The sequence below is a fragment of the Sus scrofa genome, chromosome 9 (assembly GCF_054392235.1).
Source record: "Sus scrofa isolate SSC_HxYL_T2T_F1_AM1 chromosome 9, Sscrofa_HxYL_maternal_Yorkshire_Landrace_v2.0, whole genome shotgun sequence".
Lineage (NCBI taxonomy): Eukaryota > Metazoa > Chordata > Mammalia > Artiodactyla > Suidae > Sus > Sus scrofa.
The window spans coordinates 139,729,487-139,756,417 of NC_139391.1; the positions used below are offsets into that span (position 1 = coordinate 139,729,487).

The 26,931-nt window shown below is 55.0% G+C and overlaps 3 long non-coding RNA genes across 4 annotated transcripts in view; 2 read left to right on the forward strand and 1 right to left on the reverse strand.

Moving 5' to 3' along the window:
- On the reverse strand, positions 1–6,650 carry LOC102160414 (uncharacterized). Its single transcript, XR_014816650.1, has 3 exons — positions 6,371–6,650; positions 4,572–4,820; positions 1–628 (listed from the first exon to the last, which is right to left on the reverse strand). It is a non-coding gene; the product is annotated as an uncharacterized LOC102160414 (long non-coding RNA).
- Positions 5,960–26,931, forward strand: part of LOC110255544 (uncharacterized) — a 26,367-nt gene continuing 5,395 nt past the window's right edge. The window contains exons 1-4 of one of the 2 annotated variants that reach the window (XR_014816642.1): positions 5,960–6,086; positions 7,134–7,394; positions 14,805–14,978; positions 15,985–19,953. This is a non-coding gene — a long non-coding RNA (uncharacterized LOC110255544). Of the gene's footprint in view, positions 6,087–7,133; positions 7,395–14,804; positions 14,979–15,984; positions 19,954–26,037; positions 26,308–26,931 lie in introns of those variants that run through there. The other variant, XR_014816641.1, reaches the window with a different exon arrangement.
- On the forward strand, positions 8,579–9,997 carry LOC146400236 (uncharacterized). Its single transcript, XR_014816643.1, has 2 exons — positions 8,579–9,136; positions 9,516–9,997. It is a non-coding gene; the product is annotated as an uncharacterized LOC146400236 (long non-coding RNA).

Below are 26,931 nucleotides of genomic sequence, written 5' to 3' on the forward strand. Positions count from 1 at the left end.
TCAAAGTTGAGCGTTAAGTTTTATTTGGGGCAGAATGAGGACTATAGCCCGGGAGGCAGCATTTCAGAGAGCTCTGAAATACCTCTCCAAAGGGGCAGGGGGAAGGGCCGTATAGATGCGATTTGGGGGAGGGGGGAGGTGCATGCAGCCAGGCACGTATTTTTATAGAAGGTCGCTGCTGGTCTCATGAAGGTCACTGCTGGTCACGAGGAGCAGACGTCACCCTGAAGAATGTTAGTGTTTTTCGAGATACGAAGAGATGGGAGAATGGGACTCATAAAATCTTATCCTGAAAATATCTACCTATCTGGCTGTTCGGCCAGTTCTCCCAGAGCACAGAGGGCCTCACTCCTGCCCTCCACCCTGAGCTCCTTTCAGGGGGTGCTGAGGGTCGGCAGGTGCAGTGGCTCATGATTCAATCCACGCAGAGGCAGATGGCAGGTGCCCAACTGTGGTTCACGCTGTAACTGCTCTGTCTTGCCTCTGACCGTCAGTGAAAGTCTTCTGCACCAAATGGCCCTGTGTTGCGGGGCTTTTGGGACAAAAGAGCTTGACGTGTGGTGGAGCAAGAAGATGGCACGGTGAGGGGGCAGAAACCTGAGCTTGAATTCAGCTGGAGCAGGAATCCCTAAGGAAAAGGAGTCAGGAAAATGTCAGCCCAGCCCCCAAGGATGCTGGGAAATCCTGGGGAGAATAAGGATATCCCACAAAATCTGGTATGGAGGCTGGGGCTATTGACAGCAAGCACATTCCAAGAAAGCTGGTCAAAGTCAGGTAACGTGAAGATTCAATGAGAGAATGTACAGAAAACAATTAACTCAGAGCCCAACCTGAGAGCAGAACTCAACCACAGTTGGCGTCTTAGTCTTATTATGATTGATTTAATGGGCCATTTCCTCCTTTCTTCACCCTTCTGAACTTCAAGGACTCACAATCTACTTGAAAATTAGGATGTAGTCATTCATTTATTCTACAAATATTGATCAAATTCCTTCTGTGGAGGTTAAATCATTTCGGGCAGTGGTGATTATCATAGCTCATGTTTGTGGGCTTAGTATGTGCTAGGGATCGTGCTGAGTACTTTAGCTGGCTTGTTTCGTTTAATTGTCCCGACAGCCCTAGGGAGGAACAATTGTATCCCGCTGGGTACATGAGGAGGCTGAGGCTCAGTGCCCTTAAGTGACTTGCTCAGACTGTACAGCCAGCCGGTGGGAGAGCCCAGGCTTGAACCTAGGCAGTCGGATTTCAGTGCATTCCTTAAAACTGCCTACTGCAACTGTTTTTTTTTGTTTGTTTGTTTGGGTTTTTTTCCTGTTTTCTTTTTAGTGCCACACCTGCAGCATAAGGAAGTTCTTGGGCTAGGGGTCGAATCAGAGCTGGGGCTGCCGGCCTATGCCGTAGCCACAGCCACGCAGAATCTGAGTCACATCTGTGACCTACACTGCCACTTGCGGCAACACCAGATCCTTAACCCAGGGAGCGAGACCAGGGACCAAAGCTACAACCTCACGGATAGTACTCGAATCCTTCACCTAACCCACTGAGCCACAGCGGGGATTCCTGCACTGTTTTCGAATGCAGCTGACAGGCATGTGAGTTACTGCCTAGGAGGGGCAGGGATCCCGGGGGAGGGTCCTGTGCAGGTAAAACCTACAAGTACGGGTAGGATTCCCTTGCCTTCTCTTTCCTCCGCCCTCCTATTCCCACCCTAGCTCTGGGCGCTCAGGTTGGAGATGGCGCCAGCATCTGCTCATCACCTGGCTTGAGGTCTCCCCTTCTGTCTGCGCCCACCATTGGCAAGGAGAAGGGTGAAGCGAAAGAGAAAGAAAAGACCCACTGAACCAACCAGTAGACTCCTAGAAGCTGATTTTTGCCATAAGGCAGCACGACAGCAATAAATAAATCAGTCACGTGGGGGTGGGGTGGGGAAGGACTTTCTTATAATCAGCTATTAAAGGCTTGTACCACTTAATTAGTCTATTAATTAAAACTCTTCTCCTCCTTCCACATGTTATCAGCCTGCCAAGGCAGAGAAAACCTAAGGCCCCAGGGCCCGAGATAAGAGCAGAAAGACTGAAGTCCACACAGGATTCAAACAGCTGGGCCAGTGTGTGTTTTAAAAGCACAGCTCTTGGTGCCCGGGGGCAAATCCACCTGCTAGAACGACGGGAACGTTTATCCAAGAGCCAAAAGGCTGTTGTCTTTGTTGAACAAAAAGGGAAAAAATGATTTTATCTTTAAAGAGAAACACCACCAGAGCCGCACACAGGGATCTGTGAAGGGCAGTTCCACTGGGTGTTCCCTGGGGCACTGGACACAGTGAGAAACAAACACGTTTTGGGCAAAGCAGAGTTATCAGAAGACCCTGGGGCTGAGGGATGCGTGTCCATCTCAGGGAACAGACCCATATGAAGTGCCTACGAGGTGCTAGGCGCCACCTCCACTCTTGGCGTCTGCGAACCCGCGTTTGATGATTTCAGTGACATTCTTAGAGTACCGGAGAGTTATTTCTGGGAGTGCCCCCAAAAGGAGCCCCCGAGGAGCTGTCCCAGCCGAGGTCACCAAAAGACGGCTGTTGAGCTCGTCCCCTCCTGTTCTGGGGCTCAGTGGTCCATGCCCTCTGCCCACCAAGAGCTCAGAAAAGCCTCTCATCACTGTGGCTGACCGAGTCACACAAACGCAAAGGGTCTGGAAACTCACAAGTCATTCCCGAGCAGTTCAAACAGGCTCTGAGCCCTGAAGCTCTCTCCGTGAAACGCGTGCACGCGAATGAGGAAGAGCAGACGGGGGGAGGGGGGCAGGGGTCTCCACCAGCAACAACCCACCGGCCGCAGTCTGGTTATCTTGCTTAATGGCAGGCCACTAGCAAGCCCATTTTGCAAAATGGGGAACTGTGGCTCAGAGAGGTTAAGTCATTTGGCCAGGATTCCACAGGCAGTGACAAAGCACTTAGCACAAGCTCCGTAAATATTTGCTGACAGACAGAATTCGAAATAGGGAGGCAACAGAAGATCTCCAGCTTCTGGGAATTTCAGGGCCCTCGGGGGTCTGACTATGTGGTAAAAGGGAGCTGTTGATTGAGGCCACCCCTCCAGGGTGGGCGAGGGGCAGAGATGGGGCGTATGGGGCCAGCTCCAAGGTCAACTGCTCCTGAACCCAATTCTCCTGCCCAGATACCTGTCGTCCACCCTAACCCATCTCATCCCTCCATCGTCGCCCGCTGAAAAACCCTCCAGAAATGGTGAGTAGTGACATTGGTCAGCTGCCTGATCTTCCGGATGTCAAGCTGTGTGTCCCCACTTTGCGGATGGAGAGGAGGGGGGCAGTGGTCACAGGAAGCCCGGGCTCAGAAGCCGCGGCAGCTTCTGTTCCCTGGTAACGAGCTGGAGCTGGGTGACCTTAGGCAAATCGCTTTGCATTTTCCCCTCGGTTTCCTCATATGCAAAACAGGAAACGTCAGCCGCCTCCCTCCAAACGTTACTGTGAGGATTGAGTGAAGTAACACAATACTACTATTAGCTAGAGAGAGAGAGAACTGCGAAATGACAAAGTGCTTCCACGGAGATCGCTGGCAAGCTTCAGAGCAGCTCAGAGTATCATTACCCCTATTTTTTCCGTTGAGGAAATCAAAGACTCTGAAAGATTAAATTCCCTTGACAACAATGAGCCGTGCTGTCACTCAGAAGCAGCGGGCCTGGCCCCACCACATCTGACTGTGAGATCACACATCTGCCCCCGAGTCCCTCATGTGCGCCGTGTGTCGTGTTCAAGGCACTCATTCATCCAGGAAGAGACAAACATTTGTGTGCCTACCTGGCACCAGGTACTGTGCCTGGCACTGAGGACACGAATGCAGTGTTCCTAGCATGGCGGGCGGTCCCAGGGGAGGAAAAATCTGTGTGCCGAATGTGACAGCCGGGGTAGGACACGGTGACAGGAGGGAAGATGGAAGCACGAGTAGGACGCAGCCTCGCAGTGAGGGAACGGGGTTCTCACCCCAAGGTGTCTGGTACGAGTGAAGCACGAAGGGTGAGCAGGAAGGGGCAAAAGAGGAGGCGCGCGCGGGGGCGGAGGGTTTAGCTAAGGGCCAGAGCTTGGAGGCCCAAAGAGCCAGGTAAGGGCATTGGGCCTTCATCCTTCCTAAAGGCAGAGCTGCCAAAGCGTTTTCAGCAAGGAAGTGGTTGGTATTTTTGGAAGATCCTTCTGGCTGGGTTGTGGAGACTGGATCTGAGCCTGGTGAGGCTGGAGGCAGGTAGGCCAGCTAGGATGGAGAGAGATGCAGAAATTCAAGCAAGAAATAATGCCGGTCTGAGCTTGGGAGGGGGCCGCGGGGATGGAGAGAAGGGCAGTCTCTGAAATCGATCCAGGATGTGGTGACTGATGGGGAATGCATACGGAGGGAGCCCATGGAGGGAAGGAGACAAGGATGACACCAGTTTGCTTCTGGCAAGTGCAACTGGTGGGTGGCAGTGTCCCTTTTTAGACGAGGGGACATCTGGGGTGGAATATCTACTATCCGTCAGGGGCATCCTGCATGAACGTGTACCCCAACTTGATCTAGGGATCTTTACCTTATGTCTGTCTTGCCCAGAAGAGAAGATCAAATGATCCTACTAATTTGAGAATTCTGCTTGCCAGGTGCCAAGGTGTGCTTGGGGGGAATGCACGTTGATGGCGAAGCATCTGGGACCAGCGGCATCAGGTTCTTCTGGAGCAAAGGCATCTGTCATCCGGGGCCTCAACCCCGCTTCTCTTGGATTTGTGTTTGGCAGCACCTGTGGCCTATGGACGTTCCTGGTCTGGGGATCGAACCCATGCTCCTGCAGAGACAACACTGGCTCCTTAACCCATTGCACCAGAGAGGGAACTCCCCTTTGATTATTTAAGAGCTACCTGCCAAGGGCATATCTTGTAAGGCACCTTGGTAGTTGTAGAGGAGGAGACTGATCTTAAAAGAGTTTATAATCTAGAAGGAGCAATAAGACAACAACCACAAAAATAAGCACAGGTCCACATATATACAGTATTAACAGACCTAAATGGCACAAAGAACATGCTCCCAGAAACCCACGACGGCCATGGATGACACCCCTGAAGGGGAAATCAGGGAGGAGGCGGTATTCGAGCCGGCTTTCAAGGAGAAGCGGATATTCCACTGGCAGAAAGGTGGGACTGGGGGAGAAGGGGTGTGCCTGAAGGAAGAAGCCTCATGAGCAAACAGGCAGCGACACAGGCGATCACCAGGTTGGACTGGCTTAGGGTACTGGCAGAGACGGTGTCCTTCAGCTGGGTCCCCGGAGCTTTGAGAAGCAGGAGAATTCTCTGACCACGCGAAGCTATGTTTATGGGTGCACGTGCACTTTTCTGGAGCGAGGGCTCACAGCTCTTTTCCAGTTCTCTAAAGGGTCTGGAGCAGAGGAGAGGTTAAGAACCAGCACTCCCAGGCTCCCGAATTAGAATTTCCAGGTGGGTTAAGGCCTCTGTGTTTTTCTTTTTTCTTTTCTTTTCTTTTTTTGTTTTGTTTTTGCACACCTCGGACCTCTAGACAGGCCCAAGGAGGCCTTGACCTGCTAGCCTAACCCGCGCTTCCTTCCCTTGGGCCACGCCAATCCCCCGCCACCACTTTACAGAATCACCACCTTCACCCCAGCTTCCACCGCCCCGAGAGACAAAAGCGGGCAAACGGCCAGAGAAACGGAGCGGGACCTCAGGGACTCAGGCAAAGACTCTGGAATCTCCTTCAGGGATGGGGTGGGTGGGAGCCTTTCCGCTCCGAGGCTGGCCGAGGTCCCCAGCCCCACCGCGGACCCGCGGTCAGATTCTGGGAATTTCCAAGCCCGTCGCTAGGGCTGCGGCAGAGCTTCCCGGACGCCGGCGTGCGATGCGCCCCGCGGCCGCTGGGTGGCGCGACGCCGGGCGCCGAGCGTGGGAAGCGCGGGCGCGCGGGCGGGCTGAGCTCACACACCGGGAAGCCGCCGCTGCGGAGCCGAGGCCGCCGCCGCTGCGCATCTCGCGCTCTCCGCTGGGCGCTCGCGGGGGCGGCGAGGCGGTTGTGCGGGCCCCCGGGAGGGAGGCGGACACGCGAGGTAAGCGCGGGGCCCCGGCCGGGCCTGCGGGCGGTCGCCGAGAGCCCCGGGGCAGGGGTGGGCCCCCTGGGGACTGCGCCCTGGGCCCCGCCGCGCTCGGGTCGCGCCCCACCCCTGCTGCGGCGCGGCCTCCCCTGCGGATGCCCTGGCCGCGTGGGTGGGAGCGGATGGCGGCCGCGAGCGGCCCCGGCCGGTCCTCGGGCTCTCGGGCCGGGGCCCGCAGGGCAGGGGAGGCGGATGAGCAGTCCCCGGGGCCCGGCCCGGAGCCCCTGGCCGCTGCTCACCTTCCGTTTCTCGGCTCCGCAGTGGGCGTGGTGCCCCGCTGCTGCAGAGGGGGCGCCCGGAGTTGAGGAAGGCAGTGGGGGAGGGAGAGCGCAGAGACAGGTGGTTGAGGGGGCGCGCGATGGTGCGCGAAGGCTCGTGATATTAATGCGTATTTCTTTCTCCCCCCTTCTTCAGGGGGCGCGGAGGTGCGCGTGGAGGAGGCGGGAAGGCCCCGGGCATAGCTCGGGAGAGGCAGGCGCAGCCAGAGATGCCCCTGGGCACTGCCTGTGTTCAGTACCCCCCCCCCAATTAATAAAGTGGGTGTGGTGATGCGGGTGGAGGAGTTTGATGAAGACCTGCCCCAGAACTGCCCTGAACTGCCCCAGGCTGGCCGCCTGGCCCCTGGCTCCCGCACTCCAGGAGCCCCAGGCGTTGAGCGCTCTGCAGAGGCTGGGGGCGGCTGTGCCCTCCAGCCGTAGAAGCTCCAGCAGCAGAGGCAGCTCAGAGCTAGGGGCTGGGAGAAGGACGTGAGGGGCGGGGCGGGGGGGGGGTTGTCCGGACGGACGTGAAGAGGAGTCTCCAGGCCTACAGATCAAGTTCATAGATCGCGGGTCGGCCAGGATGTGGTGGGAGGTGGGGGCTGTGGGGAAATTGGATAATGTCCGTAGGACCCCCTCCTTCCAGCTTTGTTTGCAGCCATAGGCCAAAATTGGGGTTTCGGCATTTGCCAAATGTGCTTAATTTTTTTTTTTTCTTTCCCTTTCGGTTTGTTTTGTTTTTTAGAAGAACGGCAAATGACAGAGCGGAGGGAAGGCTGGCCCAGCCAATCCTGGAGCCGCTGCAGCACTGGTTCCCCAAACAAACACATTCTGGTGCAAGGACAGAGAGGAGGGGGCTGCTGGCCCACACCCCTCCCCTGCCGGTAGCCCCCTGGCCGCTCCCCTGTGGGGAGGGCAGCTGGACAGAGGCTGCCCTGGGCCGGGCTGGTGATGGTGCTGCGGCCCCTCCCTGCTGCCCAGCGTGGGAGGAAGAAGGCAGAGCCAGGCAAGTCTCCCTCTGCGTCCTCTGGGGTGGAAGGAGCAGGTAGAGACAGGGCTGGGGCAGCCAGGGCCGGGTGTTGCTTTGGCATGGGTGGCGAGAGGGCTGCACCTCCAGCCCCTTGGGTCTGGTTCCACTCCCGGCCTGTCCCTGGCACTCAGCAACTGCGTCTATGTGCCTGTTGGTGCCACCATGTTATATAACGCTTATATAATCTCCCAGGGCGAGCGCTGTGTCTCTGTTGTCAGGTCACACAGACACTGTGTCCGTGTGGGAGTCAGGATCTGTGGGAGCCCGGGGGTGGGCCTGCGCCCTCTGCTCCCGGTCCCGGCCGTGGAGGGGGAGATGGGCGAGCAGGGGCCCATGGCACACCAGCTGTCTGCGCCTGAGAAAGAAGGGCTGGCTGGGCAGCTGTCCTCTCCTTGCCCCCGTATGTCCCCCCTTGCCCGGTGGATCCTCTTGTGGAGCGGATGCCCTTCTGGTGCCCGAGAGGTCAGCTTTTTGTTCTTGGGGCGCCCCTGGCACGCAGATGGGTGTGGTGAGATGACCCCCGGAACGTTGCAGGGGGAAGAGTACGTGGTACCTGGGGTTGCATAAAGAGCGAGAGATGAGCTCTGCCTTTGAGGTTTTGAGCAAGAGCGCCTGGAAGGATGGGCTGGTGGTGGCATTCTAAGAAGCTGGGAGCCGGCCTAGGGGCTAGAGGGTGGCCAGGGAAGGGTGTGCGGGGAAGTGGATCAGACAGCAAAGATAAACATGGTGTTCTTTTACTGTACTCTCCACTGGGCTGTCCCTGGTTACCAGGGCAACAGAAGCAGTGATGAAAATCATGCCTTTCGTTCAGTGGAAAAATCTGGCTCCTCCTCCCGCCTCTTCCTTCTCTAATCGCCTGCAACCTATTGGGAGGGTAGTGGCTCCAGGGATCAGAGACCCCAGTGTGTCTCTCTCAGGGCCCCCCCTTCCCCGTTTTTTGTCATCGTCCGCCTTCCTGCATCCCCTCTTTCCCCCAGAGCTCGGTAATTGGCAGTTGCGTAGGAGTTGGACTTCGTGGAGGGGGAAGGGTGCGGACGTCATCGCAGGGCAGGGCGAGCCGAGCGTGGGCAGAGATGTGGATGCGGGAAGCCACGGGCACACGAGGAGGGTCAGGCATTGATCAGCTCGATGGGGCTCGTTCCTGGGGGTGGAAGGGGTGGGGGAGACAATGGAAAACCTGCAGAGCCTGGCGTCTGGGCCCGTGGTGGTGGGAAGAGGAGGCTCAGGTGTCTGGGGTGGTCATGGCTCCTGCCGCGAGCTAGGATTCATTCATTGCGCACTTTTTTAGGGGTGTCTGCCATGTTAGGTAAGGTTCTGGGAGCTGGGAAGACGCAGGTAAGTAAGCTGGGCCTTGACCTTGAAGAGACTGTGGGAGATGGGAGGAGGACGGGCATGTGGGGAAAGAGCAGCTGGCATTGTGACCAGCCTAGAATCTGGGGCCCCGGGCAGGAGATGGGCCACATTCCCGCCCGGAGGTGATGGATTAAGGTGGGGCCTGTGGGAATTCGGAGGAGGAGGAGGTAGTCAGAGAGCCCCTTTGGCTTGGAGACAGGACATGGGGGAGAGAAGGTGCTGACATCTTGAGCCTTAATGATTGACAAAAACAGAAAAGTCAGGGTTCAGACTTGTTCGGGGAGTCATGCTTGCTTTGCTTTTTTAGACGGGTTGCCATCAAGACAATGGCAGGGTATCTGGATGGAAACGTTACAGTCAGGCAGGTAAAGTTTGCCGTGGACGTGGGCGCTGGGAGGAGATCTGGAGGAGACTGTGTTGTGAGGTCTGGGAGGCGCGTGGTTGCCGAGACGGTGCGGGGACAGGGATCCCAGGGCCTGGGGCATCGGCCTGGAAGGGGGTCAGCTTCTGTACCTCGTGCTTGTGGATCAGCCCAGGGCGCGCCCAGACTGCCGGACCAGTTTCTGCTAATGAGCACCCACGTCTTCCCCCCACCCACACCCCGTTCTGAAGCTGAGGTTTCTGTTTAGGTCTTCTTCTCCCTGGTAACGACCTTTGGGAGGGGATGTCCTGGAAAGATAGAGCCACACACTTAACCGCTCCGAGCTCTCGGTCTTGACCTTGGTGCTATCATTTGCTTATCAGTTCCTGAGCGGTCGGAGACGTGCTGTCGCGACACATGCCCTGGGTCCTCAGCCTCCACCAGCAAGGCTGCTTGTTCTGATGCCTTTCCAGTCATCTTTCTAGAGGAAAAAGAGCACTGCCCAGAATCAGGAAGCCTTGGGCAGCTACATGATCCCGGGCAAGTGGCTGCTTTTTCCAAGCCTTCGTGCCTGGCCGAAGATGCGCATTTCTTCCCCTTTTCCCAGGTCTCTGCGGCAGACTAGGCTTTTGAAGCTAGCAGCCCCGCTCGTGGGAGGGAATAGCAGGAATGGGGGTCCCCCGAGCACACCCCGCTCTCCAGAGTGGGTAGCAGCCTCCCAGAGGGAGGGTGGCCTCCGTTCCTCTTGGGAGCTTGGACATACTAGACGAGTAGGTTGTCCCAGGGACCAGGAGTTGGCAGACGGTAGCCCATGGGCTGGCCGCCTTCTTTGGTAAATAAAGTTTTATTGGGACAGAGATGCGTACACTGTTTGTCGTGTCGTCTGTGGCCGCTGGAGGTGGCACGACCTACAAGCCGAAAGGATTTACTGGCTCACCTTTCGAGAAAGAAATGGCCAACCCTGGCCCTAGACCACCAGGAAAGAGCTCGGACCTCCACTGGGGATGCTCGTGAGGCCGTTTCGGCTTCCTAGGGCTCTTGCAGCTTCTGCCTCGGGGGCCTTCCTTTGCGATCCCAAGCAAGGATGACGTGGCAGTTTTTAGAGTCAGCCCACAGAGAGTAGTGCGGCCGCTGGGAAGTCTGCTGCGTTTTCGTCCCTGTCCCTGCAGCCTGGAGGGCGTCCATTCCAGCCCTCTCCCCTCTCCCCACCCACACACTCGAACTTCTTCGTGTCCGGGACCCTGAATTCGTCACTGGGGATGGCTCGTGGCCTTGGGGCGACAAGCTGCCCTTCCTCTTCTTCCCAGGCCATGCGGGGGAGAACGGACCAACCCAAACCCAGTGTCTGGTGAGGAGAAGGGGCGCCTCACTGGTTCTGCCAAGTCCCGCAGCACGTGTCCCTTGATAGCTTTGCTGTGTCACTTCCGGCTTCACTGTGCCCTTTAGTTCCAAGGCCCTGGAGATGCGCCTGCAAAGAGGGTTTGTCTGCCTGAACTTGGCACTCCTCCACGGTCGGAACCAGGCCCCGTGGCTTGGGGTTTGGGGAGTGTGTGTCTGTGTTGGCAGGGGCTGGAGTTGGCACTCAGGAGCCCTGCGTCAGCCCTTACCGAGTCCCCTTGTGTTCTGGTTCCCACCTGGTTTGATGTGGTCCTCAAACTGGAGTCTCAGTGAAACTCCTGGCTGGGAGCAGGGTGAATTTCAAGATCTTGCTTTTACAAAACAGAAGCACCAGAGCAGATGGGTCACTTCAGCTCAGGGCTGAGATAGGAAGTGAGACACTGGTGGCAAGAGGAACCCGCGTGCTCAGAGCAGTATGGGGGGGGGGCGCAGATGACTGAGGTTTATTCCCATTGCAGCTGGAAGGGAGGAGGCTGGCAGTGGGAGGAGGGAGCAGACGACCCAGAATAGCAAAGAAGACAGAAGCTCAGCACACCCAGAGCTGCTTTTAGCTGGGCCTGGTAAGCCTGGCTCTAGGAGCCTTACTTCTCACCTCCCTACACACATTTTTCCCAGAGGCCAGGTTTCTGAGTGTTCTCATAAAAAAAAAAAAAAAAAAAAAAGAAAGAAAAAGAAAAGAGAAAGGAAAAAAGACTTCATCAAAAATCCTCTCTCAGTGCCTGTCATTGTAGAGTTGAGAGTGATCCCACATTCGCCGGGTTTCCGCACCTGTGGCGCCAGGGGCAGTGACGTGCAGAGACATTCCTTTGCTCCAGGGTTATTTGGGATCTGGTCTGTGCTAGGCCTGGCATGAAGCTCGGAGGATGCAGAGAGGTAAACAAAAGATGCCCCATGCCCCCGAATGGTGTGTGCCGGTCGAACCAGTTCGAATATGTCTGCCTTGGATCCTCAGCTTCAGGCGAGCACATCTGCATCAGTCACGTTCATTGCGGCCGCCCCCGTGCGGGATGCTGTGCTGGGCACTCGGGTGTCGTGCGTGTTTAACTGGCTGGCCTCCCGTGTTGGTCAGTCCTGGAATGTGCGGGGGGATCTGAGGAGGTAAGTGGAGCAAGAGGGAAACTCACGGCGGGGTGGGTGACCAATCTGGGCAGAGTGGCCCTGTCTAGACACGCTGGCGATGCCAGTGCCGCTCAGGAGGAGGGTCTAGAAGGGTCGCCCTGGTCAGGAGGAGGGATTCCTTTGGTCTGAGGACCAGGAGGAAGGAGGAGGACGACCTGACCTGCAGCCCCACGTCACCGGGTGAAGCCCGGGGTTGGGGAAGAAAGGACCAGCCAGTGGCAGGGAAGGCTAGACTGGGCAGGAGAGGAGAAACCAGCGGGAGAGGAAGCCTGGCGGCTGCTCCAGGCTCAAGTGGAAGCAGAGCTGAAGCAGGGGAGTGCCAGGCGAAGGTGGTGGCGGGGACGAAGCGCAGGCGGGACTCGCAGCTCTGTCCTGCAGGTCTCCTCCGAAATGACCGTGTCCAGGTAGGACCCAGAATACCGCCCTTCTCCCAGTGGGGCAGATGCCAGGACAGACACTGCAGCTGAGGTTATGGTTATACTCTTCCTTCTAAAATTGTCTCTACGGCAGTTTTCACCCCTCTTTGGAGGGAGAGAGAGTGTGAGAAACTTCGGTGTTCCTGTCGCTCAGGTTCAACTTGGCATCAACACATGGCCCCTTTCTTTTCGTTTATACGTTTGCCGACCTCATTCCCCAGGGCCTTCTTGCATTGTTCTACAGCAAATCCCAGACATCATGTTTCTTCCATAGATATTCCCATTATGACGCTCTAAAAAGTCATACGTTTTAAGAACGTAACCCCAGTGGTGGTATCACCCCCTGCAATAGCACTGTCACTTTTTTTTTTTTTTTTAACCGTGCCCATGTCATGCAGGAGTTCCCAGGCCAGGGGTCGAGCCCTTACCACAGCAGTGACAACACTGGATCCCGTAAGCACTAGGCCACCAGGGAACTCCTGGCACTGTCATTCTTCAGATTCCCGGTCGTCCGTTCCGTTCCGTTTCCCCGCCTGTCTCATTTTTTAAAAAATAGTTGGTTTTGTTTGATTCGGGCTCCGAACAAGATCCGTATGTTTCATTTAGTTCATGATTAGTCTCAGCGTCTCTGTTAATAAAGATTATCCTCATTCCTAAAGGAATTATATGTTGCAGTTCTGCCCTGTAGAGTGACGTCGCTGCCCCCCCCATCTCCTGACAGCTGCTGTCAAGCTTTCCTGAGTTTTGTGGAACCGTGTTGTGATTTTCGAGGCTTCTGCATTATTTCTGTTGTCTTTGTGGTTTAATGTAACCCGTCATGTTTTTCCTTCCTTCGATAAGTCTTTCTTGAGAGCCTCCTCTGTGCCAGGCGCTGTACCAGGCCCTGGGCATCCGGCTGCGAACAGACAGGCTCTCGAGGAGCATACAGTCTGAGCCCTGCGAGGGTTGTGGGTCTGCTCACTGTCCCCCAGCCCGTGTGCATCCCAGCCAAGTTGATGACCACGACGCCCGTCCCTTCTGTGCTCACCCATCGGCCACGCCAAGGGCTTCGTCTTCATGTTCTCATGCTGTCCTTTTATGTGGTTGATAAGTGGTGTCCCCAGTACTGATGAAGAGCCCCGGGTGTGCCTTCTATGGAAGGCCCCTGTTTCAGAGCCCCGCCCTGGGATTCCAGCAGTGTCACCAAGGGACTGTGTGTGTGTCCATTCGAAACTCTTGGGCTTGAGCCTTTGTAGCTAAGCAGGGTAACATGGAACTCCTGCTTAACTGGCGGATTGTCCAGAGGCTGACCAAAAACATCTGGAAGGTGCCCGGAGCTGTTCAGGGGCTCGGCGCCTGCCAAGCCCTGCTAGTGTGTTCTTTGAGCAGGTGGATTTGCGGTGGGTTGGGGCTTTTGCTGTAATGATTAGGCTACCTGCCTAAAGAAGCCTGCTTTCTCAACCTGCTTTTCTTTGCTGGGCAGGATGGTGTTCGGGGTGACCGTGCTGCCTCTGGCAGAATCTAGTGGTACAGTTCAGGCTTGTCTTGCTAATAAGACTCTCACTGATTTGCATTTCTCTGAATAAATCATAAGATTTATGTTTGGCCACTGTGACGTTTGGGTTTGAGAATGGTCCATGATTCTTGTATTTTTCCAGTTCAAATGTAGCTCTCGTGCAGTTTTTGGTGGATTATAGCATTTGAGCCTTTCAAAAAAAAAAAATTCTCAGTTAGGAGTTCCTGCTGTGGCACAGCGGGTTAATGATTGGCTTGTCTCTGTGGAGGTGCAGGTTCGATGCCCAACCCGGCACAGTGGGTTAAGGATCTGGCATTGCTACAGCTGTAGGTCGAAGCTCTGGCTTGGATTTGATCCCTGGCCCGGGAACTCCCATATACTGTGGGGGCAGCTGAAAAAGGAAAAAAAAAAATCCTGGTTAATAAAAATGAATATATTTTCAGACACAAAGATTAATATTCTTTCAGCTTTCCTAGATTTTTTCTTGTATACTTGAGATAATACAGAATACATGAATATACAATGACACAGGATCTTCTTTCACTGAAGGCTGCGTAGTTTAGAGTTTGGTGATATTTTGTTTATTTTTTATTAAGTAATCTTTAATGGTTTTGATTGTGCACTGACACTGGTTAAAACTTTTGAGCAAATTTCCTTGCCTGTGTATATTTATATACTGCATCGCTGTACTGTTACCTTATATACATTATAAAACCCCAAAGGAAAAGTTAAAGAGGGCTGGGCATGTTGCGTTTTTGGATGAACTACTCTCGGTCCCGCTGGAGCAGAGAGCCTCTTCTTTGCGCTGCGTGTCGGCCCCGCGACGTATTCGGGCTGTTGCCCTCGCACCGCCCTCTCTCTCTCTTTCTATGGATCATGTCCACGTGCTGCTGTTCTTCTCATCTTAAGAAAAGCCTTCTTTGGAGTTCCCTTTATGGCTCCGTGGTAATGAGCCCAATGACGACGAGGATCCATGAGGATGTGGGTTCGATCCCTGGCCTCGCTCAGTGGGTTAAGGATCCGGCGTTGCCGTGAGCTGTGGTGTAGGTGGCAGATGCGGCTTGGATCCCACGTTGCTGTGGCTGTGGTGTAGGCCGGCGGCTACAGCTCCAGTTAGGCCCCTAGCCTGGGAACCTCCATATGCCGCAGGTGCAGCCCTAAAAGGTCAAAGAAAAGAAAAGCTACTGCCCATGTCTCTGCCCCAGTGCATTTCCGGTCCTTGCTCCCTTCACTTCCTCTTTCAGGTGCCTCCATGCAGCTTGTCTCCAGCCACTCCAGATGAAAGTGCTCTCGACAAGGGCAGCAGTGACTTCCTTGCAACTCAATCTTGTGGCCTCTTCTGGGTCCCCATCATAGCAGCTTCACAGTATTTGGCACAGCGGGTTATGCCCATTTCCTTGAAGTGCTGCCTTCTCTGGGTGTGTATTTCTGGTCCCCCCCCCGCCCCCGCCCCGTCTCGTGGCCTCTCCCTTCTCATTGTCTCATCTCTCTGACGTCTGAAGTTGGACGGCCTCTGCATCTTCTCTTTCTCTTTGCAATCCTCTCCATGCTCCAGGCTTAAATGCCATCCCTGTGGATGCGTCTAGAAGTTGCTTCAGGAGTTCCCGTCGTGGGTCAGTGGTTAACGAATCCAACTAGGAACCATGAGGTTTCGGGTTCGATCCCTGGCCTCACTCAGTGGGTTAAGGATGCGGTGTTGCCGTGAGCTGTGGTGTAGGTCGCAGACATGGCTCAGATCCCGCGTTGCTATGGCTCTGGAGTAGGCCGGCGGCTACAGCTCTGATTAGACCCTTAGCCTGGGAACCTCCATATGCCGAGGGGGGAACCTTAGAAAAGGCAAATAGACAAAAAAAAAAAAAAGTAGAATTTGCTTCAGAGTAATCCCAAGAGATAAACATTGACCATGAGTTGATAATGGTTGAAGCTGGGTGTTGGGTACCCGGGGGTGGGGTATTGTACTATTTTCTCTAGTTTTGTGTATGTTTGAAATTTTCCATAATGAAAAGCTAAAAAAAAAAAAAAAATCTATATACTGATGACTCCCAGGTATCTGTCTCAAGCCCAGCCTCTCATCTGAAGTACAGTCCTGTGTGTGTCCATCAGCCTACCTGACGTTTCAACTGGATTAATAGATATTTCATACTTCTCATGCCCCAAACTGAAGTCCTGATTTTTCCTCACAGATAGCTTCTTCCCGCAGCCTCCCGTCTTGGTGATGGGAGTGCCGTCTTCCCATTGCTCATCCAAACCACGTATGGCCATGCTTCACTTCTCTGTCTTATGTCCTTCACCCAGTCCATCAGCAAAGCTTGTTGACTACCTGCAAAATATGTGTAGAGTATGACCAGCAGAACTGCTTCCACGGCCGTCACCCTGGTCCAAGGCACCCTCACCTTTCACCTGCTATTCCTGTGCCCCTTACAGGCTCTCGTCCTCACAGTAGCCAGAGGATCCCATGAGACATACGTCACTTCCTGCCTGCCATGCTCAGAACCCTGCTGCGGCTTCTTTCCACTCTCCATGAAAGCTGGGGTCCTCGGAGTGACCCCAGGACCCTGGAGCTTATCAACGCTGTCCAGTAGAAACACGAAGAGTCACACAGGGGTACCATGTATGCAGTTCAACATTTTTCTGCTAAATTTAAAGGGAAAAGGAAATACGTGCAATTAATTTTATTACTTGAACCCAGGACGTCAGAATTATCTTCATTTCTGACGTATATTCCGTGGGGTTTTGGTAGTGAGTCACCCCCGTAGCACAGCCCAGTTTGGATCGGCCACGTTTCATGGGCTCCATGGCCTCGTGTGCCTGGTGGCCGCCGTGTTGAAATGAACGGCAGGCCTGTGGATTCTGTGGCCCCCGGGGGCCTCTGTGTCCTTCCCTTCTTCCACTTTGCTCTGGTTTCCTTGCTGTTCCTCAAGTAAACTAGGCAGTTCCTGTATCAGAGTCTTCACACCTCCTGTTCCCTCCGCTTGGACTGCTTTTCCCAGCTGGCCCTGACCAGACTCTCAAGTGCTACCTTCCCAGTGCCCCACCCCCCCTGCGCACTTGGTTGCATTTCCTGCGTCTCTTCCCTGCCCTGTTTTCGTCCGTCTGTAGCACTGTCAGCACTTCGCATGCTCTAGAGCTCTCTCACTTCCTGTGTTGTCCATCTCCCCCCACTGGATGGAATGTGAGCTCCGTGAGCGCCGCCGGGGCTTTGTCCGTTTCGTTCCCTGCCCTATTTCCGGAGCATGGAACAGTGCCTGGCATGTAGGAGAGAGAGATGGATAGATGTTGAGGAATTAGATGAAATGAATTAATAAGGATGATTCTTAGTAAGAAGCATGCAGTTGTATACACTTTGTGGTTGCAGAATATCTTGGTGTCATATTTTGCAACATGTTGGTTGGAAGGTCTGGTCCAAGTCACTGTATTTTGAAAGAGTCCTTTCTAGGAAGATGTTATCCTGGGGTCAGCTGATCATTTAAATGGATTTTAGACCCCTGAAACCCTGCCTTGTACTCCACTGAGAGATTTAAAAACAAGCTTGGATGTGCGGCTTTCCGTGTGTGCGTAGGTAGAAGGGTTTCGAGACTGCATCTTCCTGTTGAATTGGGTAACGTCATCCTGTCATATGGTGAAAATGATTTCCCAACGCTGGTGTTTGAAATGCTCTTTCTGTGACATAAGTCTCTCAAAAAGTAGAGGCTTTCTTACCCATTTTTAAAATTGTCACCTTAACCCGAAAGGGACAGATTAATTATTTATTTGTTGGAAAAATAGTCATTAATTGTCATTCTCTTATTGTAGAAGAGGTCAGCAGCTTTTGGTTTTCTGGTTTAAAAAGAAGTATAACCTCCGTTTAAGTTGAGCCACTCTTTCCACCCTGAGAGCATCAGGGGCAGTGTGTCCCGTGCGTTGCGGGTCTCCCTGTCTCATTACAGAGGACTGCCGGTTAGTGAATTGAGGAGGGTATCCCGGGCTTGCTTAAACGGATGCGCATAAACTGTGCTCAGGACGCAGACCGCTGGGCTGCCCCGTCCGTCTTTTGGTGTTTGCATTAACCTCGCTGCCTTGAGCAGCCATCAGAGGGTTGGGTCTTCTCATCGTTGTTGCTCATGATCTGAAATGGCGCTGGCTCCCACCAGTGTTGGTTGACTGAATAGTATTGGGGAATGGATTCATTTGGTGACCCCAACACCATAAGATTGTATTTATTGGACATCACAGTCCGTAAGCCAGGTTTCTTTTCTTCTTTGGTGGCTTTAGAGCCATTTCTCTCTTCTCTCCTTTTTTTGGCCTCTGCATGCGGAAGTTCGTAGCCCAGGGATTGAACCTGTGCCACAGAAGTGGCAATGCTGGATCCTTAACCTGCTGAGCCACCAGGGAACTCCAAGAGGCAGTTCTTTAGCAGTGATGATGTGAGAAAAGCAGCACTGCAGTCCGGATGCTTGAAGAGCCTTGATGCCTTCTTCTGCATCTGACAGGCGGTGAAGGTGGTAGCCTCTCGCACCAGAGCATGCTGGGAGTTGGGAGGTGGATGGTTGTGATCAGAAGCTGATCTGGAGGTGAGCGTGGATGGCAGGGGTTGCTGGACGAGGTAGCCAGCACCATCTTAAAGGGACAGGAGGGATGTCTTTGAAGCCCTGTGCCATGTCTTCCCTCAGCTCTCCTCCATGTGGAAAATGCTTGTTGAAATACATTTTCCGTCCATTTTGACAGTCCAGAACGTATGTCAGCTGGATAGGTGCCCTGGGTGGTGTTTTTCCAGCTGCCGTGACCAAAAGCGCCATCGGAAACATGAGCAGCTGGGCTGTGCGCTGAAGCTCTGGTCGGGGACAGAGGCCCTGGGTACTTTCTGCTGCAGCAGAAACCGTCTCCCACACGCCCTGGACCTGGCATCGCTGAGCAAGGCTTGTCCACAGCGGCCCACAGACCAGCCAGCCACTAGCCAGCCCATCATCATCTGTTCGTGACGCACGTTTGAACAGGGCCTCTGGTGGGAAAGGCTCCATGTTTCTGGATGGCGTGGCCGGGCCTGCAGAGGAAGGTCTGTGGCAGCGTGAGTGCGACCTGGCTTCTGTCCCCAGGGAGCTCAGGGCTGGTGAGGGAGATGGACGTCCATGCCGAATACAAGGCAACGACGTGCAGGCGGGATGCAGACGGAGCCCAAGAAACTGCCGTATTAGCCAGGAGCAATTGGAGGGTATCTCTCAGAACACGAGGAAGGGGAACTCATCCGTCCTGCTCGTGGCTGACTCGGAGCCTAGCACAGGACTGCATCCGTATCAGGCGCTCAGCAAATATGTATTTGTTAATGGCCAGGCGGAGTTCCCATTATGGCTCCGTGGTTAGGAACCCGACTAGGATGCATGAGGATGCAGGTTTGATCCCTGGCCTCACTCAGTGGGTTGAGGATCCAGCATTGCCGCAGGCTGACGTGTAGGTCACAGATGCAGCTTAGATCTGGTGTTGGCTTGGCTGTGGCGTAGGCCTCAGCTGCAGCTCCGATCCAACCCCTGGCCTGGGAACTTCCCTGTGCTGCAGGCGTGGTCCTAAAAAGAAAAAAAATATGTATTTGGGTTTGGCAGGAGTGGGGCTTCACCACCAGGGACAGAGGAGAAAACGTCTGTTGCAAAGAGGTGGTCTGTGTGCCCTGGACCACCAAAATCACACAGGGGGTCTGTGTGTGGCAGGAGAGGGGCTGCGTACTGCAAAGGGCGGGCAGCCTCGGAGCGGGGGCGGGGGGACCACTTCTAGGACGCTGATTTTGGTGGTTCTGAACCTCTTTTTGCTCCAGTTCTCATTAGGAATTGCATGGAAACGATACCCTCTTTCTTGAGGAAAGACACAATCACAGCAGCACGTGGTTGGACATAGATCCCATCGGAAGACTCGCAGGTCGCAGGTTCTGAAACCCTGCTGCTGGCTGGGGAGCCATCAGTGCATATTGAGCTCTTTAAATGGGGAGAAGACACTTTTTATTTTTTCCTGGAGTCTTTGGGGATTGACTCAGATCAGTGTGTACTCTGTGGGTATTCTGGGTTTTAGGAGTACTAAGTAACAGGCTTGGGGAAGCCGTGGAGACCTGGGGGGGAAGCCGTGGAGAACTGCCCCCCCCCCCGGTGCATGTGGAAAGAGCGAGTGTTGGCTCTCTTGAGCAGGAGGTGAAAAGTTACCTGAGAAAAGTTAGAAAAAAAATTAACTTAAAAAATTCACTAATTCAAAATAGGGAACGCTTATGCTAATTTTTTTTCTGTGGCATGGTTTCTAGCTCAGATAGCCGGCCAAGAAGTAGTTACAGACAGAGAGAGGCAGTGTGTTGCATTTCTGGGAACACTGAGTAATTATTGCCTTTGGAATGGTTAAGCAAAATAAAATGAAATAAAATAAGATATAACAAAATAAAAAGCTAGCAAACTGCTTTCCAAAAAAAAAAAAAAAAAAAAAAGGACTCATCAGAGTTTCGTATCACCAAGATATTGGGTACAAAACGCTCCTTAGCAATCCTGACTCATCAAGGAAGGCTGCCTGGAGGAGGAATGTGGTACAAGTTTATGGGCTATTTGGAAAAGCAGAAACACTGGTCTGAGGACTGGGTTGATTTTAAAATTGTATGGGTTTTGTTCTTATCATAAAAATTCCTGTAAATAATACCTGTTAAAAAATAAATAAAGAGTTCCCTGGTGGCCTAGTGGTTAAAAATTCGTCACTATCACTGCTGTGGCTCAGGTTCCATCCCTGGCCCAGGAATTTCCCATGCCATGGTTGCAGCCAAAAATAAATAAATAAACATTTTAAAGACCAAACTTCTGGAGTTCCTGTTGTAGCTCAGCAAGTTAAGAACCTGACTTAGTGTCTCTGAGGATGCAGGTTTGATCCCTGACCCCATTCAGCGGGCCAAGGACTCAGCCTTGCCACAAGCTGCAGCGTAGGTTTCAGATTCAGTTCAGATCCAGTGTTGCTGTGGCTGTGGCATGGGCCTCAGCTGCAGCTCTGATTTGTCCCCTAGCCTGGGAACTTTCATATGCCGCAGATGCGGCCCTAAAAATAAAAAAAAAGAAATTAAAAAACAAAACCAAACTTCCTGTCCTCTGGGAGTTTGTAGTGTGTCTGCCGTACCGATAGACTGTTTGGAGAATTAAAAACCCATCATGGGCAGCTTGGTGTAGCCCTTTCTGCCTCTGCGTGTCAGAGGTAGCTTCCTTCATGGATGGGCGAAGTTGGGGGCCGTGAGGCCATGCTTTGTCCCGGGGAACAACGTGGACTGAAGATCTGCCCTGCGCCAGGCTGGGTTAGATGCTGGCCAGCACCAGAAGGCACCACCGGTGTGGAAAGGGAGCGCCCTTGAGCCCTGGCAGAGTGTGCCAGGGGGCTGCCCAGGGGTCTGGGAGCAGCCACTGCCTGATGCACATGGCAGGGAAGGACCTGCGGTTCCATTGCGGGCTCTTTCTCCCCTCAAATGAGGCCCCCCACTCGTGGGATTTTGCTTTGTGGGGGGATCAGTCTCTGAGTAAGTTTTGAAAGTTCTTTCAGGGAGAAGGGCCCCTCCTGTTTTCCCCAGAGTGGTGTTCGGACTGCAAGTCCAGACACCTAATGGGTGGTGAAATCAATTTAGTGGGTTGAGACCAACATGGGAAAAAAAAGACTACGATAAAAAATATTACATTGCTTCGTGTGTAGTAAGGCTGAGTATGATTTCATGAAACTTTCAGTTGTCCGTGTAGATATGTGTATATATAAGTATCTACGAGTGTAGAGACGTGGTATCTACGTGCACACAGGTGCACCTGACTCAGGACAAGCTGGTATGCCGGGCCACCATGAAGGCTTTCTTTTCTACAGTGAGTTGGAGTCCAGAAAGTTGGAGAAAGTGCTGGAAAGATTGCTTTGGTCTTAGTGTAGACAGGGGGTTCTAGCCACTTCCCCAGAGGCCATCTCTAAGGAGACAGATGTGGTGAGAGGGCTTTTTTTTTTTTTAAAGAGCAGCAGAGTCAGCCTCTCCCAGCATGATCTGAGGTTTGTCTGCGGCTGCCCGCCTGCTCCTGCCCCCACATCCCTGTGCCCTGGGTTTCCTGCTGCAGAGAGCTGGTGAGAGAGGCCAGGCAGACGTCACTGGGGATGGGGGCAGAGGTCGCCTCTCCTCTCCTGTCACCAGGAATGACCCCCTGGAGGGCAGCATGGCCAGCCCCGTGCCTCTTCTCTTACTTCCTGGCTTGATCCATACCAAGGGCGGGGTAGGGGGAGGAACGCTGTCCTTGGCTTATTACTGTGCCCTGTTCTGTTTCTCAAGTTCATCCGGTGGGGAGTTTAGAATTGACACCGGCTGGGAGGGGGAGTCCTGGTCGGTGGCCGTGAGCCAGCGCTCCCCTCCCAGTTCCCGCTTAGCTCCGTAGTTCTCTGGCTCCCTCTTTCCCGCAAAGGCCAGGCGCCTCTTCCTTGATCCGAGTTCTTCTCCTCTGGTCACTGCGCTGACCGGCCTGCCGAGCGCTGACCCACTTGCGGTACCTCAAATAGAGGCTTAAATTAGGACCTGTAATCTGTAAGAGGCTTACGGCCTGTTGGGTGGCCAGCTGCTCTGGACGTGCCTGGGGCCGCGCTGGGCTTTGCCTGGCTGTTGTTGGGTTGAGAGAGTTGCGGGGTTCGGGGGCTTCATTGCGGGAGTGACCAGACGTGTGGCCTCGGGGGCCTGGGACTAGCAGGGGGCCTGGCAAGCAATCCTTCTGCTGTCAGCACTTACACGCACAGCCCTGGGAGTCGGTGGGTGCCGTCTCTGGGGAGGCAGTGGGGTGGTGGTCTCTCCTTGGGTGATGTTGCTGGGAGCCCAGAGTTCCCTGGGTTTGGGGGGTAGTGCTGCTTCTTCTGGGCACCGAGCCTGGCTCCCTGCTGGGGGGCCGCTAGCTCTGCGGGCCCCATACGTGTTTCCATTCCGCGCATCCCGGTTAATCAAAGAGCCGCGTGTCCAGCACGGTGCTGGGGGCTACAGGGGCACTCATTGCCCGTGCACCTTACAATCTGGGACGCGGGCCTCCCCCCAGTTGCTCTTTGTCTTTTTGAGGAGACCCGACTGGTATGCAGCAGGGCCCTCGTGCATCCCAGACACCTACGCATTCAGCTGGTCGCTGTTCCCTGTAGCGCATTATCAAGTTCCAGAGCCATAGACTTGGGGGGCAGCACTGCGGGAGACCTGGGGAGGGAGGGAGAGCTGGGCCTGAGCGGTGGGGTTTCGAAGGATGGGGAGAGGGGAGGACATGGAAGGCGGCGGGAGGGAGGAACGGTGGGAACAGAGGCAGCGAGGGCGGTGGTCCCCCTGGAAGTGCAGGTGGCCGGAGCCTTCTCCTCCCTCCCACTTCTTAAAAGAGCCCCAGTTTCAGACCTGGAGACGCCGCTTGCTTCTCGGACACCAGAGTGGCAGATCTCAGCTTCCCTCTTTTTTTCCTCTTCCTGTTCGTCATTATAACGATAATAATGATTCCTGACTTACTGCATACCTGCACATAGTGAGCACTTGCTGCATACCACTGTTCTGTGTGCTTCATACGGGATGGTGTCCTGAAGTCTTCCCAGCAACGCTCCGCGGTGGCTGTTACCGTGTGCATCTCACAGCTGACGAGGCAGAGGCATAGAAAGGTGAAGTGACTTGCCCACGGTCAGATAGCAAGGATGCCATTTGGGTCAGGAGTCCAGCTGGGACAGCCTGAAGGCAGAGGCCATGCTCTTGCCTCGCTGGTTCCCAAACTTGTCTCAACACTGAAATCACCAGGGGATCTTTTAAAATTTCCAGAGCCTGGGCCAGTTATACTGCCTGAGAGCAGTTACATCACAGGCTCTGGGGGGTGGGACTGAGGCATGAGTAGCTGCTGAAGTTCCCCAGGTGATTTCAACGTGCCAGGTTTAGAAACTGCTATCTCCACTGCTGCATTTTAGGGTCTCTGTGTATTTGGTTGAATACGTTCTTATCTCCAAGGCAGAGGGGCCTTCCCCCAGGGAGTATCACCCCCCCCCCCGCATTCCATGGGGAGCCACTCCAGCCTCCTATCTGAGGGAGCAGGACCCCTCTCACCCCACAGCATCTGGGACCACCCCAGAGTGAGGCCTGGGTGAGCTGCACCGGGCAGAGGGAGGGCCGGTCACGAGGCCTCAGAGCCCTCTTTCCACCCCGAGTGCTGCCGTGGGGCAGAGACGCCTCATGGCCCTGGAGACCTCCGGCGGGTTTCTCACGTCTTCTGCTCCCCGGGGCCCCCGCCTCGAGCGGGGAAGGGAGAGGGTCACGCGAGGGCAGATCTCCTCTCCACAAGGCTCACTCGGCTCCGCCTGTCCCCGGGCGAACCTGAAATGGACACGACACGAAGCGCAGAGTCCTTTGGGTGGCTGGGAACAGCACTAAATTTAGCAAAACTGTAGCTGGTGGGGGGCCTGCCTGGAGTGAGCCACACCCAGCCCCAAGTGGACCAGATTTATAGTCAGCCCCGCAGCCAGCGTCGTCTGTGCTCGAGCAAGTCTGTGGTTACACAGGATCTTTCCTTCTGAAAGCCCGGAAGCGTGTCTGCTGCCCTGCGAGGTCCCCGGGCTCTGCCCCCACTGCCCCTCCCGCGTGTGTCTGGCGTTCTCACCCCACTACCTTCGCCTTGGCCTGCAGATTCTTCTAGGCCTCTCGGCCAGGGTAGCCTACGTTCCCGACGCCCTGGAGAGCAGGACCTGAGCTTTGGTTGATTTTTTCCATGGGGCGTCTGGCACCGTAGGACACCTTTCGGTTAAGGATGTCGAGAGGAGGAGAGGAAAGGGCTGGGGTGGTTCGTTGAACAAGATTCTGAGGCACTAAGCTGTGCGTTCCTTCTCCCAGAAGCTCAGCCAAGTACATGGTGGCAGAGAGAAAACTGATAGGGAGTGGCTGGGCGGTGGGCTTTGCGACTCTGAGGCTTGGGGCTCCGTTTGCTTGGCTGAGTCTTCTGCCCCGATGTGGACCGTATCTGGGAGAGTGGACGTCTGCTGGTGACATCGTCCCCTCCTGGGTCTCCTCCTGCATCTCAGATCCGAGAGGGGTGGCCTCCTGGCGGAGCCCCAGCAGCGTTAATGCCCTAGGAAGTGATGGCCAGGCTGCCTTTTCTCAGCCCTTTCCGACGTGGATGGTTACACTTTGGCCAGGGCGGGGGTCTTGTCTGTCTGCCGTGATGTGTTCCTGTAAGGCCCGGTTCTCGAGCAGGGGCAGTTTTGCCCCCAGGGGACATTTGGTGGTGTCCCGAGACACTGTTGGTTGTCACAGCTGAGAGGCACGTGGGGTGTCACTGTTGGAGGCCAGGGATACAGTAAATACCGTGTAGAATACAGGGCAGCCTCCCCATCGCAAAGACTGGTCCCTTCTAAAACGCTGGTAGCGCTGACGTTGAACTGGTGTGGGGGGGACAGTCCGTTTTGTGTAATTGACGTCTAGTCGACTTGCAGTTTTGTATTAGGGAGACAGTCCTGTAGAAATGGCCTTGAGGGGACGCTTCATCCTGACGCCTGCGTTTGTGGAAATGACACTAGCCATTGTCTTCCTCTTCGCCCCTGCCCCCCAACATGTGCAGCGCCCTGTAGTCATTTGTGTTCAGGAGGTTGTTTCCAGGGAGCTGCTCAAACCTCATCTGGCCCATTTCCCGTAGGGTCCCCCTGTTGGGCACCCACCTGCTCCAGGGGTCACCTGGGCAGCTTGGTGCGGCTGGGTCCCGGGTGCGCCTGCAGGAGCTCGGCCGTGAACTTAAGCACACCGGGAAAGCTGTCCGTGCAGACCTCACGGGGAGTGGTCGGAGCCCGGCTTGGAGCCGTTTTCCTTCACTCTCCCTGTCCCTACCTCGGCTGCTGTGCCTCGCAGACCAAGTTGCACCTGCACTTCTCCCAAGCGCAGGAAACCCATGCTCATTGCCCTGGAGAACGTGCTGTGGCTTCCTCGATAAAACATCCGACCTGCTGTCAGATACTCAGCAGCCCAGAGAGCGCTCATCTGCCGACACCTTCCTCCTGCCCTTGGCAAGGCTGCCTTGAGGCCGGAACGGGGAAAGGAGATGCCCCAAAGCGAGGACCTCTTGGCGCAGTCTGGACGGTGCAGGGAGAGGGGAGTTCTGGACTCCGCTGGCCTGTACGTTGCAGGACAAGCGTCAGGGTTCTTCTCACGGGACCTCACTGCCTGGACTCTTTAGTGAGGGGTCAGCGTGAAGGTGTCATGTGGGGGAAGAAGAGGTGGAGGGAGGGGCGGCAGCGGCGGAGGTGGGACGGAGGGCAGCAGCCAGGTCGAGACCAGGCCACCAGGGAGATGCCCGGATGCTCCCCCTGCCCCGGGTCACTTCTCGGGGGTGTTCCACTGCCCCTGACACAGCCGCTCCATTTCCAGGCATTTGGGGGAGCCCAAGCCAAACAGTGAGGAGGGTAATTCCGCTCAGTGGAGTACATACACGTGGTGGGGGGGTTACCTGTTTGGGGGGGTTTCGTTTTGAGTTTTCTGCCTCCTTTTGTTGGTAGAAGTCACTGGGGGACAGATTGTCTGAGAAATCCTGGTAATTCTTGGAGCTCAGGTTCACTGCCTCCCCCAACCTCACGCGAAGGACTGGGATGATGATGGGGGGCTCAGGAACCCGGCTCTAGATGACCGCCGTCGGAGCGCGCCAGCCAGACCGTCGAAAGCGAAAGCCTCCGAAGTCCTGCTCAGCGCCGGTTAACACGGAGCGGCTGGAACAGCCGACGCGTGTGCGTGTTTAGAGAGGCACACCCAGCAGAGAGAGAGGCTTCCGGGTAAGCCAGGCGAGCTCGTCCAGCCCCCGGTCTGAGCACACCCAGGGTCACATCCCCTTGTTCCGTGAGGGGCTGAGGTCACTTCCTTGTGTACCCAGGTCTGCCCACACCCAACCACTATTTCCTGCTCTGGGTCAGGGCGTGCACCCGCTCTCCCCGTAACCCCGCGGTCGCTTCGCGTCATCTACCAGCGTGCTTTGGCCTCGGTCCCGGAGCCTCCTTGGGACGTCGCTCCTCCCATCACGCTCCGGAGGTGCTCTGAGCACGTCTTTCATCTCTGGCTTCTGCGCAGACTCCCTGCCTCCCGGGGCCAGAGCCGTGTCCCCGGACGCGAAGCCCTGGGCGGCTGGTTCGGAGCTGGGTTGTCTCTCGTCTCAGTCGTCTGGGTTCTCACTCCCTTCAGCCCTGGCCTCCACCCCTGCTGTCTCATTAAAAAAACCCTGTCTCTCGTAAAAAGTGCTCCCCACTGCAACGAGCCTCTAAAACAGCCAGGCGCCTTTTCGAGCTCAGTCTCAGCGCACGAGGCTTGGACGGATGAATCTGGAGTTTTGCAAACGTGTTTGTTTAATGCGGGTTTGAAGTGTTTAACATTTCTGTCATAAAAGGCGGTAGAAAAGTGATCAG